The sequence below is a fragment of the Lagenorhynchus albirostris genome, chromosome 1, assembly GCF_949774975.1.
Source record: "Lagenorhynchus albirostris chromosome 1, mLagAlb1.1, whole genome shotgun sequence".
In the NCBI taxonomy this organism is placed as follows: domain Eukaryota; kingdom Metazoa; phylum Chordata; class Mammalia; order Artiodactyla; family Delphinidae; genus Lagenorhynchus; species Lagenorhynchus albirostris.
The window spans coordinates 21,783,434-21,796,243 of record NC_083095.1 but is presented as its reverse complement, the minus strand read 5'-3'; the positions used below and the strand labels follow the sequence as shown (position 1 = coordinate 21,796,243).

The 12,810-nt window shown below is 42.9% G+C and overlaps 1 protein-coding gene and 1 pseudogene across 3 annotated transcripts in view; one reads left to right on the top strand and one right to left on the bottom strand.

Annotated features, from left to right (window-relative positions):
• The window catches only part of STON2 (stonin 2), a 148,625-nt gene that overhangs the window by 117,248 nt on the left and 18,567 nt on the right, over positions 1-12,810 (bottom strand). The window lies entirely within an intron of this gene.
• Positions 7,561-9,040, top strand: LOC132529523 (core histone macro-H2A.1-like; annotated as a pseudogene).

Sequence of the window (12,810 nt, the reverse complement as noted above, 5' to 3'; positions counted from 1 at the left end):
TACGTTCACAACGGAATTGGTTTCTCTGTAAAAACCTCACCCCGTTTTTAGAACATGAATCATAAAGTGAGGCTTAGAATCACCACAAGCGAGCAGTGACTCACTATCAGTAGCAGTGCTGACCAAGAGACACTAAAAATCTCACTAAAGTCTCTGGGCTGCCATTCCAGAGAGAAGCTTCTTCCTCGGCTTCCCTTACACGCTAAAATGGGGCGGGGGTGGGGGTGGCGGGTGGAGAATGCAGTTGACTGATAAGATGGGAGTCCGAGAAATAGTTCTGCCTTATGCCAATCTTCTAATATGCATTCAGGAGCCCTAGGTGTCCAGAAACGTATCTGGCACCCTTGGGATACTGAGCGATCAAGCAGCTTGCAATCTAGCTGTGGAGATGAAGATGCTCAGGACAGCAAACACAACATCTGGGAACAACTGCTTGCTGGAAGACACACCAGAAATGCCATGACAGTATGGTCATAGATCTGCAAGGGCTGGAACCATAAGGGACTAAGCAGGTTTTTGGATTTGAAGGACATCCTTGGTTCTGAAACACTGGAAGGGAAGAGTAAGGACATCCTTGGGACAGGGGTTAGTCTAAGTGACAATTAAGAATCAGACCTTCATGGGACTTGTTTTGGGACCAGTAAAGAGGTCAGTCTGATGACTGCTGAGGTATCTACTGGGGAAATGTGGGGAGAATGGACTGATGGACCTTAACAGCTGAGGAGAAGAGTTCAGTGGGAAATGGGAAGTTGGTGAAAGTCTACGAGCAGACAGTGACCCAAGAGATGTGCTTATGGGAGATAAACATTCCTCAGACTGTACCGAGCAGGAATTTGGTGATGGAAGCTATCAGCCACAACAGGACCCTAATGTGTCGCACAGAGCCAGGGGCCAGCATCATCAGGAACGTGTACTGGGTACTCTGTGCTGGACCCATTCTAGGACCTGACTGAGACAGCATCACTAGCCTCTAGTAGCTTACAGTAGAATGCAGGGAGGTATGACAGTGATATAATAACACAATAGGCTCTTTAACCTATTGTGACAAATTAGCCATCAAAACAATGACAGCAACCTTATAGAGAGTTAGGGTGTTAAGAGACTACGGAAGGCTTGAGCAGTAGGTGGTCATGAGCTGCATCTTAAATGGGAAGGGAGAGCTCTGAGAAAATGAGCAGAGGGGCAAAGGCATTCGAGGAAGAAGGAGCAGAAATGGCATGTCTAGTTCACAGTGAGTTACGCTGTTTATCTGAAGAGGGTGGGAGTGAGTTGAGTGCACTGGAAAAGGAGGGGTTGGGACAGTGACAGTTCTCAATTTTAGAATGAGTTTGAACTCCTGAAACTACCCTTTCCGTTCCCACAGCCATTGCCTTGGTTCAGCCCCTCAATGTCTCTCATTCAGACAATTACTAGTCTATTACCTCTCTCCCTGCCTTCAGCATTATCCCCTCTAACCTATTATCCAAACTATTATGCCAGCGTGGTCTGCTTAAAACCTGAAGATGCCCATGCCACAGCTCTGCTTAAAAAGCCCTCAGTGGCTCCTTTCTTCCTGTGTTAGCCAGAGTCAGTTTTTGTTGTTTGCAATGAAGAACTCTGATACACGGTACCCTTCCTTGACTCCCACTAATCCCACTTGTTCCTTATCCACCATGTCCTCTGTATGCTGGTAGTATCTTACCTACTCTCATTTATCAAATGATAATGAACCTGTTTGCTAATATGGCTATCATGTCAATTAGCCTGTGAGCTCCCTGAGGAAAGGGACTGGATTTTGTTCTTGTGGATATCTCCAACTCTTTGACTAGGGTCTGGCATTTAGTAAATGTTTATTGAGTAAATAGCTGAATGAATGAATGAAAGAATGGACAAATTAACTTGTTTTACCACATAGTAGGTAGCTTCTTCAGGTCTTCTGAGCTGGCAAATGTTTTAGAAAGGTTAATTTAAACACCATGTAGGACTTTCCTGGTGGTGCAGTGGTTAAGCATCCGCTTGCCAATGCAAGGGACACAGGTTTGGGCCCTGGTCCAGGAAGATCCCACATGCAGCGGAGCAACTAAGTCCATGCGCCGCAACTACTGAGTTGGCACTCTAGAGCCCGTAAGCCACAACTACTGAGCCCGTGTGCCACAACTACTGAAGCCCACACGCCTAGAGCCCGTGCTCAGCAACAGGAGAAGCCACGGCAATGAGAAGCCCGCACAACGCAACAAAGAGTAGCCCCCACTCGCCACAACTAGAGAAAGCCCGCGCGCAGCAACAAAGACCCAACGCAGCCAAAAATAAATAAATACATTTTTTAAAAAAATAAAAAATAAATAAACACTATGTATAAGATAGCTTGGGAAACAACCTGGATACAGGGCAACTTGTCCATTCCCCTTTCTCTTCGATCTAACACTGTGCTATTCAATTCCAACAGCAGCCACTAGACACAGGTAACTATTAAAATGTGGTTAGTCCAAACTAAATTAAATTCTTTTATAGTTTCTATTTCTCTGCTGAGATGCCTTTATATTCACTCATTCTGACAATATTTTCCTTTAGTTCTTTGAACATATTTATAATAGTTTCTTTAAAAGCTTTGTCTGCCAAATCCAACATCTGGACCATTTGGGGATTAGTTTCTATTGACTTTTTTTTTTTTTTTTTTTTTTTTACTATGGGTAATATTTTCCTGTTTCTTTGCATACCTAACAATTGTTTAGGATACATGAAGACATTCTAGATTTGATCTTCCTCTGCAGAGTTGATTTTTGCCAGAAGTCAAACTGTCTGCCCACCTTGATCTTGCATAGGCTTGCATAAACTTGGTCTTCCACTTTGTTGGATGAATCTTTGCAAAGTCAAAGATGTTCCCCAACCTCCTCTAACTACCGCAGGACTCAACTTCCAAACTCAATTTCCCTTGCAATTTTTCTTGACAGCACTTGGCTCTAAGCTTTGTTAGGGTAGATTTAAAGTAGGCCTTACTCTAGGGCAAGTGTTGGCAAACTATAGCAATGAACTAAGTCTGGCCCTCTGCCTTTTTTTTTGTTTGTTTGCGGTACGCGGGCCTCTCACTGTTGTGGCCTCTCCCGTTGCGGAGCACAGGCTCCGGACGTGCAGACTCAGCGGCCATGGCTCACAGGCCCAGCCGCTCCGCGGCATGTGGGATCTTCCTGGACCGAGGCACGAACCCGCGTCCCCTGCCTCGGCAGGCTGACTCTCAACCACTGCGCCACCAGGGAAGCCCTGCCTTTTTTTGTTAAAAAAAAAAAAGTGACACTGGAACAAAACCATGCCCATTCATTTACATGTTGTCTTTGGATGCTTTTGATCTACAATAGCAGAGTTGAGTAGGTATGAGAAATATTGAATGGTTCACAGGGCTTAAAATAATTACCATCTAGCCCTTTATATTAAAAAAAAAAAAAGAAATTTACCAACCCTGCTTGAAAGCATAGACTTTTGCCCCTAAGACACAGATTTTCTGTGTCTCTTCTGGATGCTTGGGATATTATTAAGGTGTTAAAAGGTTTTTCCACTGTTTCTGGGCTGGACCACCAGTGTCCCTCAGTATCAGCTGCTTGACCTTTAGTATCTCTGTCCAATTCTCAACCCTGGAGCCGCCATTTTTGGTAAATCTCATATAGTTTCGACCTGTTCATAGGCACTCTAGCCTGGCCAAGGACTCCCTGGGTACACCCAGAGAGTGTACCCAGGGAGTCCTCTTCCCCCCCAGCCCTATGCAACCCTCTCCTCTCTAGTGCACTGCCCTGTGGATTCTAGCTGCTTCAATTGCCCCAAACTCAGATCTGTGTTTCCTTAGTTCAGCAGGAGTGCTGTGCTCAGCTGAGACTCTAGCATACTCCGCTGCAATCAGGAAACCCTCCCCTGGAAGACAGCCAAGGTGAGCATCAGACTCACCTCATGAGTTTTCCTTCACTCAGGATGGAAATACTGTGCTTTCTGTTGACCAATACCTGAAAACAGTTACCTGATACATTTTGCCTGGTTTTGTGGTTGTTTACTGCAGAAGGACCAGTTTGTTAACCAGTTATAGCAAGAACTGAAAGTCCTCCCCTGAAACATTCCTTACTGACTTGTGCTCATTTTTAAAAAAAGAAAAAGACACTAGTGCAGATCATCTATACTAGGGTGATTTTATACTGATGTCCTGGAAATATTAATAAGAAGTTTTACAGAACATTTATAAATCATATGAGAAGGAAAGGAGGGTTTCATATAGCCATATGGATTAAATCCATCCTTTCAGAGCTGGGACAATGTTCTATTTTGTTAGGTTAGCTATGCTATAAAATATCATAAAATAATTCTTGCTTGGTTAGAGGTTATTTAAATCTGAGAATTTAGTGATCTTCCTTCTATATCTCTTTGTCATATGTATTCAACTAGACAGTTACTTTAAAAATCTCCGCATCCACTTGTTGGGTTTTGAGGTTACTGACAAATGCTATCCAGCCTGCTATCAAGGGTTTATGCAAATACATCTTAATCTAGATCCCGGTGTCAATTCCAAACTCCAAAGTAAAGCCTCAAATTTTTCCTGGTCAAGGAAAAGCAACTAAAGGTCAAAAGGAAAACTGAGAAGAAAGGAAGAATGGGAAAAAATAAGACTGTGTGAATTCTTTGTATTTCTTTAGAACTTTCTTCTAAAATAAGACATTCAACAAACTTACACTGAGCATCTACTAAGCACTCAGAATTGTGCTCAGTACAGTCATACAAAATAATACCAAGCATGGTTTTACACTCTGCAGCCTCTGTCACAGTGGGCTACAGAAATCACAAAAGTTAGGGCTTCCCTGGTGGCGCAGTGGTTGAGAATCTGCCTGCTAATGCAAGGGACACGGGTTCGAGCCCTGGTCTGGGAGGATCCCACATGGCGCAGAGCAACTAGGCCCGTGAGCCACAACTACTGAGCCTGCGCATCTGGAGCCTGTGCTCCGCAACAAGAGAGGCCACCATAGTGAGAGGCCCGCGCACAGCGATGAAGAGCGGCCCCCGCTTGCCACAACTACAGAAATCCCTCGCACAGAAACGAAGACGCAACACAGCAAAAATTAATTAATTAATAAACTCCTACCCCCAACATCTTTAAAAAAAAAAAGAAGAAGAAATCACAAAAGTTTAGTCAGGAAGTTAAAGTAACAATGTTGCTTGCTTCATAAATTCTCAGAATAAGCAGAAGCCTGGAAGGCCTGATTACCCTGTGACAAAGACCTAAATCAGATTAAGGACTTGGAACACTGCTTCTTTTCCTTCTTCTTTAAAATTCTTTTCCTTTGTGAAAGAACAGAGTTCATGTTAGATAGATAATTATTCTATCATGTGATTTTTCTTCAAAATAAACAATCTTGATGGCTGTGCTATCCAACAACTTCATGGCTCCACATTCAGAGTCAAGGATCTATGTCACACTTGACTTGCAAAACAGGTTGCCTCTGATCTCGGTGCATTCCTGAGGCAGTGACCCGTAATGACATCCCTAGGTAGCTGAACAGTATGTCACATTCAGTGAATAACCCTGGTAGGAGGTCAAGCTTTAAAGTTTGTGGAATACTTTCTAGCACCTTGAACTCTTAGAAGATGGCTTACTCCATCTTGTAAACTCATCTCAGCTTACTTCAGTTTTACATCTGGAATAGAGATACTAATATCTCCCTGTATGAAAGTAGGAAGTTGGTGTGGATAATTTCCTTTCATCTATATTTTAGATGTTCTATCATGAGACTGTCAGTTTCCTAGGAGTCTATAGGAGTGTGTGGGTTCCAATGGCCATATTTCCTAAGCATAACCCTAAAACTTTCCAAGAAGCTTAACAAAATATTGTTATTATATTTCTTTGAAGCTGTCATAGATTGTAAACTGCATCTAATTTCAGAGATTATAAAATATTAAAAATTGTATATATACATACATATATTTCTTAGAATCCATGAAATACATTCTTATTTTTATACCAAATACTTACCAAAAACCACAATTAGTATATATTTCCAGGATGCAAAGAAACTCATGGGTAATTTCAATCCATTTTTATAATAACACTGAGATAAGTAAAGCAGAAATTTCTCTCACTTGATAGGTAAGGGAACTGGCTCAGAGAGGTTGCTTGACTAGTCTAAGGTCACACAGCTAACCATGACAGAGGTGGGACAGGATTACAAGTTTCTTGACTCTAAATTCTGCATTTTTTCCACTATACCACATTCTACCTTCCAGAGAACAGGTATAACAGATATGTTAGCTACATCATCAACATCCATTTCCTCTTATCATCCAGCACTGGAGGATAGGTCATTATTGGTTGAGTCAATCACAATAATTCCTATTCCTGCTTTCCCAGCCTCCCCTGAACCTCTGGGTGGCCACTTGGCTAAGTTCCGGCCAATGAGACATAAATGGAAGTATGGTCAGAAATAAAGCTCTGAGAAGTGTTTTTTATCTATGTTCTGTTTTGCATTCCCAATGAAGATAACAGATATTACTCATGCTGTCCTAATCCTACTCATGTTCTCTTTCTTTCCTGCCTTGAATACAGTCATGATGGCTGGCTGGAGCTACTATAACCACAAGGAAAGGCTAAGAGAATCACAGAGTCATTGATCCTGATGTCATTGAGCCACTGAACCAGATCAATAATCACTCATCTCTATATATATTGTTATGTGAAAAAAAAATTTTGGTTTAAGTTATTATAATCAAGTTTTCTGATACTTACAGGCAAATGCAATTCTAATAAAATAAGAGAGAGAAATTGTGGCAAGCAAAATTCTATGATGACTCCCATAATCTCCACACCCTGGTGTTACTATTGTGATTATGTCATAGTACATGGCAAAAGGGATTTTGCAGATACAATTAAGGTTACTAATCAATTGACCTTAAGATAGGGTGACTATCCATGCAAGCTTAAGCTAATCAACGAGCCCTTTAAAAGGAGAGAGTTTTCTCTGGCTGGTAGCAGAAGAGGAAGTCAGAGAGATTCAAAGTGTGAAAGGAAGGTTCCCCACTGCTGAGATGGAGGCCACAGGGCAAGGATCTGAGGGCAGCCTCTAGGAGCTGAGAGTGGTACCCAACTGAGAGCCAGAAAGATAAAGGAGACAACAATCCTACAACCACAAAAAACTGAATTCTCTCAACGAAAGTCACAAGCTTAGAGGAGATCCTGAGTTCCAGGTGAGAACACAGTGACCAACCCTTAAGTTCAGCCTGTCACATACTGGGCAGAGGATCCACCCAGGCTGTGCCAGTGCTACAGCTTAAAAATGGGGCAAAAGATACAAGATGCGGTTAAGGTTCTCGGAAGAGAGGACGCGGTTAAGAAGGCACATCGTGGGGCCCAACCTGGACTTATTGAATCAATTCTGGGAGTGGATTTCAGGAATCTGCATTTCAGCAAGCTCTTCAGAGGAAAGGTCAAGTGAAGACAAGTGGCCGTGTGCTCTATAAGAGAGCTTTTACCAGAAACTGAACTGTACCAGAACCTTGATCTTGGACTCTCCAGCCTCCAGAACTTGTGTTTACTGATCCATCTCCAGGGCCACCGCCATGCCCAGCCGGGGTGAGAAGAAGTCCACTAAAAGTCCCGGTCCGCCAAGTCAGAAGTCATCTTCCCTGTGGGCCGGATGCTGCGGTACATCAAGAAAGGCCACCCCGAGTACAGGATCGGAGTGGGCGCGCCTGTGTACATGGCCGCCGTCCTGGAGTACCTGACAGCGGAGATTCTGGAGCTGGCTGGCAATGCAGCAAGAGACAACAAGAAGGGCCGGGTCACGCCCCGGCACATCCTGCTGGTCGTGGCCAACGATGAAGAGCTGAATCAGCTGCTAAAAGGAGTCACCATCGCCAGCGGGGGAATGTTACCAAACATCCATCCAGAGTTGCTAGCGAAGAAACAAGGATCCAAAGGGAAGTTGGAAGCCATCATCACACCACCCCCAGCCAAAAAGGCCAAGTCTCCGTCCCAGAAGAAGCCCGTGTCTAAGAAAGCAGGGGGCAAGAACAGGGCCTGGAAATCCAAGAAGCAGGGAGCAGTCAGCAAGGCAGCCAGCGCTGACAGCACGACCGAGGGCACACCCGCCGATGGCTTCACTGTGCTCTCCACCAAGAGCCTCTTCCTCGGCCAGAAGCCAAACCTTATTCACAGTGAAATCAGTAATTTAGCCGGCTTTGAGGTGGAGGCCATAATCAATCCTACCAATGCTGACATTGACCTTAAAGAGGAACTAGGAAACACACTGGAGAAGAAGGGTGGCAAGGAGTTTGTGGAAGCTGTTCTGGAACTCCGGAAAAAGAACGGGCCCTTGGAAGTAGCTGGAGCTGCTGTCAGCGCAGGCCGTGGCCTGCCCGCCAAGTTTGTGATCCACTGTAACAGTCCCATCTGGGGTGCAGTGTGAGGAACTTCTAGAAAAAACAGTGAAGAACTGCTTGGCCCTGGCGGATGACAAGAAGCTGAAGTCCATCGCCTTTCCATCCATCGGCAGTGGCAGAACGGTTTTCCGAAGCAGACGGCAGCTCAGCTGATCCTGAAGGCCATCTCCAGTTACTTCGTGTCAACAACGTCCTCTTCCATCAAAACGGTGTATTTTGTGCTTTTTGACAGCAAGAGTATAGGCATCTACGTGCAGGAAATGGCCAAGCTGGTCGCCAGTTAGGCTGAGGAACTGCAGAACCAGCCCGCACCGTGCCCCCGCCTCCAATTTGAAAGAAAGAAAAGAAAAAAAAGAAAAAAAAAAGATTCCCTCCACTCCTAGTGGGAGGCAGGAACCCTTTCATTTTTTTCAGTTTTGCTCATCTAGGGAAAATAAGGTTTTGGTTTCCAGTTTAATTGTTTTTGACCTTCTAAAATGTTTTTACGTTAGCACTGATAGTTGACATCACTGTTGTTAAGCACTGTGTTCCAGACCGTGTCTGACTTTAGTGTAACCTAGGAGATTTTACAGTTTTATTTTAATGAACTCCTGCTTGACGCAGAGCAGCGGGGAGAGCAGTGTCTTCTACGTGGGGCAGAGCTCAGGAAGCCCATTTTGTAACCGTGTGTCGTGTGCTTTATTGTATACCCAGTGGCATTCTTTTTACTATAATGTTCCTTTTTTTCCTCTCAAGAAGAAAAATCATGAATGTGCAGCAGACTTAATTTTTGTTTACTTTTTGTCTTAATGATGGATTTGAAAATGAAAGATTTAAAAGGCAGAACAGAATCTGTTGTCCTTAGTTATATTTGCAATTTGGAATTCGTGTGAATTGATTTAGTAAAATGTTAAACTGTTAAAAAAAAATGGGAGAATTAATTCTAGAGCTCAGAATCTCAAGGGCCTGGGCATAGCCTTCTTTAGACAATTTCCAAACATGGATAAGGGACTGAATTTCAACAAAAATCAACTATTGCCCATAGTATGGAGTAAATTAAAAAACAATACAGTAGCAAAATACCACTAAGCTTTACATGTAGCACTTTGGAACATATTACATGGATTTCTCTCTCTAGAAAGTTTAATTTCTTTTTCTGCCTTGCTTACTTAGGCCACTGCAAAATTAGCTTGCCTTTCCAGAGACAAGGAGCAAAGCTGAAAGGGTGATCATTTTCAGTGCAAAATGTTAAACGACAATTTTGGGTGCCTTTCCTTTGAAAATCAGGAGGCCAACAAACATTCAACCAGTTTTCTGGAGAAGGAATGATGATATCATGCCAATGACTCTTCAATTAGGGATGTTAGCATTTTGGAAGGTGTCAGAGGTGGGATGAAGGAAGAATGAGCACAAAGGAAGGAAAGTAAAAGTAGAACCAATTGTGGAATCACCAAACTCTTTCTAAAAATAGGATATGTAGGTACTTCCATGGTGGTACAGTGGTTAAGAATTCACCCTCCAACACAGGGGACTTGGGTTCGATCCCTGGTCAGGGAACTAGATCCCACATGCTGCAACTAAGGAGCACACATGCCGCAACTAAGACCTGGTGCAACAAGGATAAATTAAATAAATAAAAATTAAAAATAAATGTTTCCAAAAAATCAAATAAATAAAATAGGATATGTATTAATTCATCCAACAAATGGTTAGTAAAGGCCAGTTAGATATTCGGGTTACAAAATAGATAGATACAGACCCTGCCTTCAAGGGGTTTCTATCCAAGAGGGGAAAACAGGGACGGGACAAGTCAACTATAAACAAATAAGAATCCTGCAAATCAATAAATGGTTCAGACAAGGAATAGCAAGGGATCCTATAATATATAGGGTGATAGGAGCTCTCTCTGAAGAGGTTACATTTAACTACTACCTGAAGGATGAGAAGACCCAGACCATGACAAGAAGTAGAGTGTATTCATGGTAGAAAAGACCAAAGACACAAAGAGTCTGAGATGGGAAAAAATTAACAAGAAGAAAAAAAAAAGAAAAAACTTGAACTGAGCATAGAGGGAGCAAGGAGGATGGGGCATGGGATAAGGTTGCAAAGGTAGTTCAGTTTATGAACTATGTAGATATGGGGTCTTGTGAGCCAGATTTAGATGTTTAGATTTCATTCTAAGCACAATGAAAAGCCAATGAAGGATTTAAAGCAGAGTAACAAAATTCAATTTGCCTCTTTAGAAGCTGAGTGGAGAACAGATTGGAAGAGGAAAGAATGGAAGCAAAGAGAACAATTAGGAAGCTACTGTACTAGTTGAGACAAAAGACAATGAAACAACTAAAGTATCCATCAACAGATGAATGGATAAACAAAATGGGGTATATACATATAATGGAATATTATTCAGTCTTAAATAGGAAGGAAATTCTGACATATGCTATAACACGGATGAACCTTGAGGACATGTGCTAAGTGAAATAAGCCTGTCACAAAAGGACAAATATTATACTATTCCACTTATATGAGGTACCTAGAGTAGTTGGATTCATAGCAACAGAAAGTAGAATGGTGGCTGCCAGGGGCTGGAGTGGGGTGGGGAGAAAGGGAGCTATTATTTAATGGGTACAGAGTTTCAGTTTTGAAAGACGAAAAGTGCTCTGGAGATGGATGGTGGTGATGATTGCACAACAATGTGAATGTACCTAATTCCACAGAACAATACACTTAAAAAAGGTTAAATGATACATTTTTTGTTATATATATTTTAACACTATGACGCTCCAGCCAAGCCCTAGGACCCTGTGACTCCAAATGGACAGAAAAGAGAAAGGAGCCCAAGTTCGGGAGAGCTGCCATGCTCTGTCCCTCAATACAAGGGCATGTAGGAGCCAGAGGTCCTGGACCAAGCAGGCCACTCTATAGCTAGCTGCTTAGAAAAAGGTTGGAAATGCGGCTTTTCTCTATGAGATTCTTTGAATCTCAGGCTTGGGTGGAAAAAATGAAAATGCTGCTAAACAACTCAGTAAATACAGAAACAAATGTCCTTGGTGATAACTCTATCAGCAGGAGAGGCGCAAGTACCAGGCATTCCATAACAAGGGCAGGAATTTCCTTAAACCACAGACAATTTTACAATTTTGAATAATTATTAAGCGAGATAATGTGGGTGACAGTGCTCTGTACACTGCAGAGCATGATTCAAAAAGTAAGCTCTGCATATTTTTGTCAATCAAGGAGAATGTGGAAAGGGATAGGGGCCCAGAAAACAAAGTCTGGTGCTTTGCAGACTCTCCTGGGGCCACCAACCATTCTTCCCCATGGCTGGTCAGGGAAGCAAAGGCACAGGGAAGGGAGCAGCTGCAGTGCCTCTTGCTTTCTAACAGTGATGCCCACGGCCCTATCTCCTACCTCCTTGCCCTGGACCCAAGGACTACGTATGTGCAGGCTCACCTTTGTCATCTCACAGATCATCTCCTTTGTTCCTCCCACCATCCTTCTAAGGTAGGTACTCTTAGTACTAATCAAAAAATTTCATTTTTGAGATGACAAAGCTGAGTAAAGAGAAGTTAAGTAACTCACTCAAGGCCAGAGAGCTAGTAAATGGCAGTGCTGGGATCCCAACCAAAACTGCTCTGACTTTGTAGACTTTTCTCAAACAATTCATAGACTCATTCAACCAACCAACCAACAAGAAATAAGAGCTTAAAATGTTAGACTTTCCTGGCAGTGCAGTGGTTAAGAATCCGCCTGCCAATGCAGGGTACACAGGTCGAGCCCTGGTCCGGGAAGATTCCACATGCCGCGGAGCAACTAAGCTCTTGCATCACAACTACTGAGCCTGCGCTCTAGAGCCCGCGAGCCACAACTACTGAGCCCGTGTGCCACAGCTACTGAAGCCCACGTGCCTAGAGCCCGTGCTCCGTAACAAGAGAAGCCACTGCAATGAGAAGCCCACGCACCGCAACGAAGAGTAGGCCCCACTCACCACAACTAGAGAAAGCCCGCGCACAGCAACGATGACCCAACACAGCCAAAAACAACACAAATAAATAAATATTTTTTTAAAAAAAGCTTACTATGTTCCAAGTCCTGACTCTGTGCTAGACGTTAGGTATAGAGAAGTAGATAATACAGAATCCAGAAAGGTCAATTAGCCAATGGCCTCATACTCACAAAGGACTTTAAATACTAATAAAAATGAAAGCACATGTTTCTTCACAGAAATACAGTGAAAGGATTGAAAGATGTGCCTCCAACCTTAAATACATGTCCCATTACCAAACCACCCTTCACAGAGAGTTTAATGAGTATCATTTATAGCTCCTATAGTTACCTTGTATGTAGCAAAATTATATTACAATGTGGGTTTCTATGTGTATGAGTATACATTGAACATTTGAATTTCGTTCATGCAAATATACAAAAAAGGTCCTAATACTTTTCTAA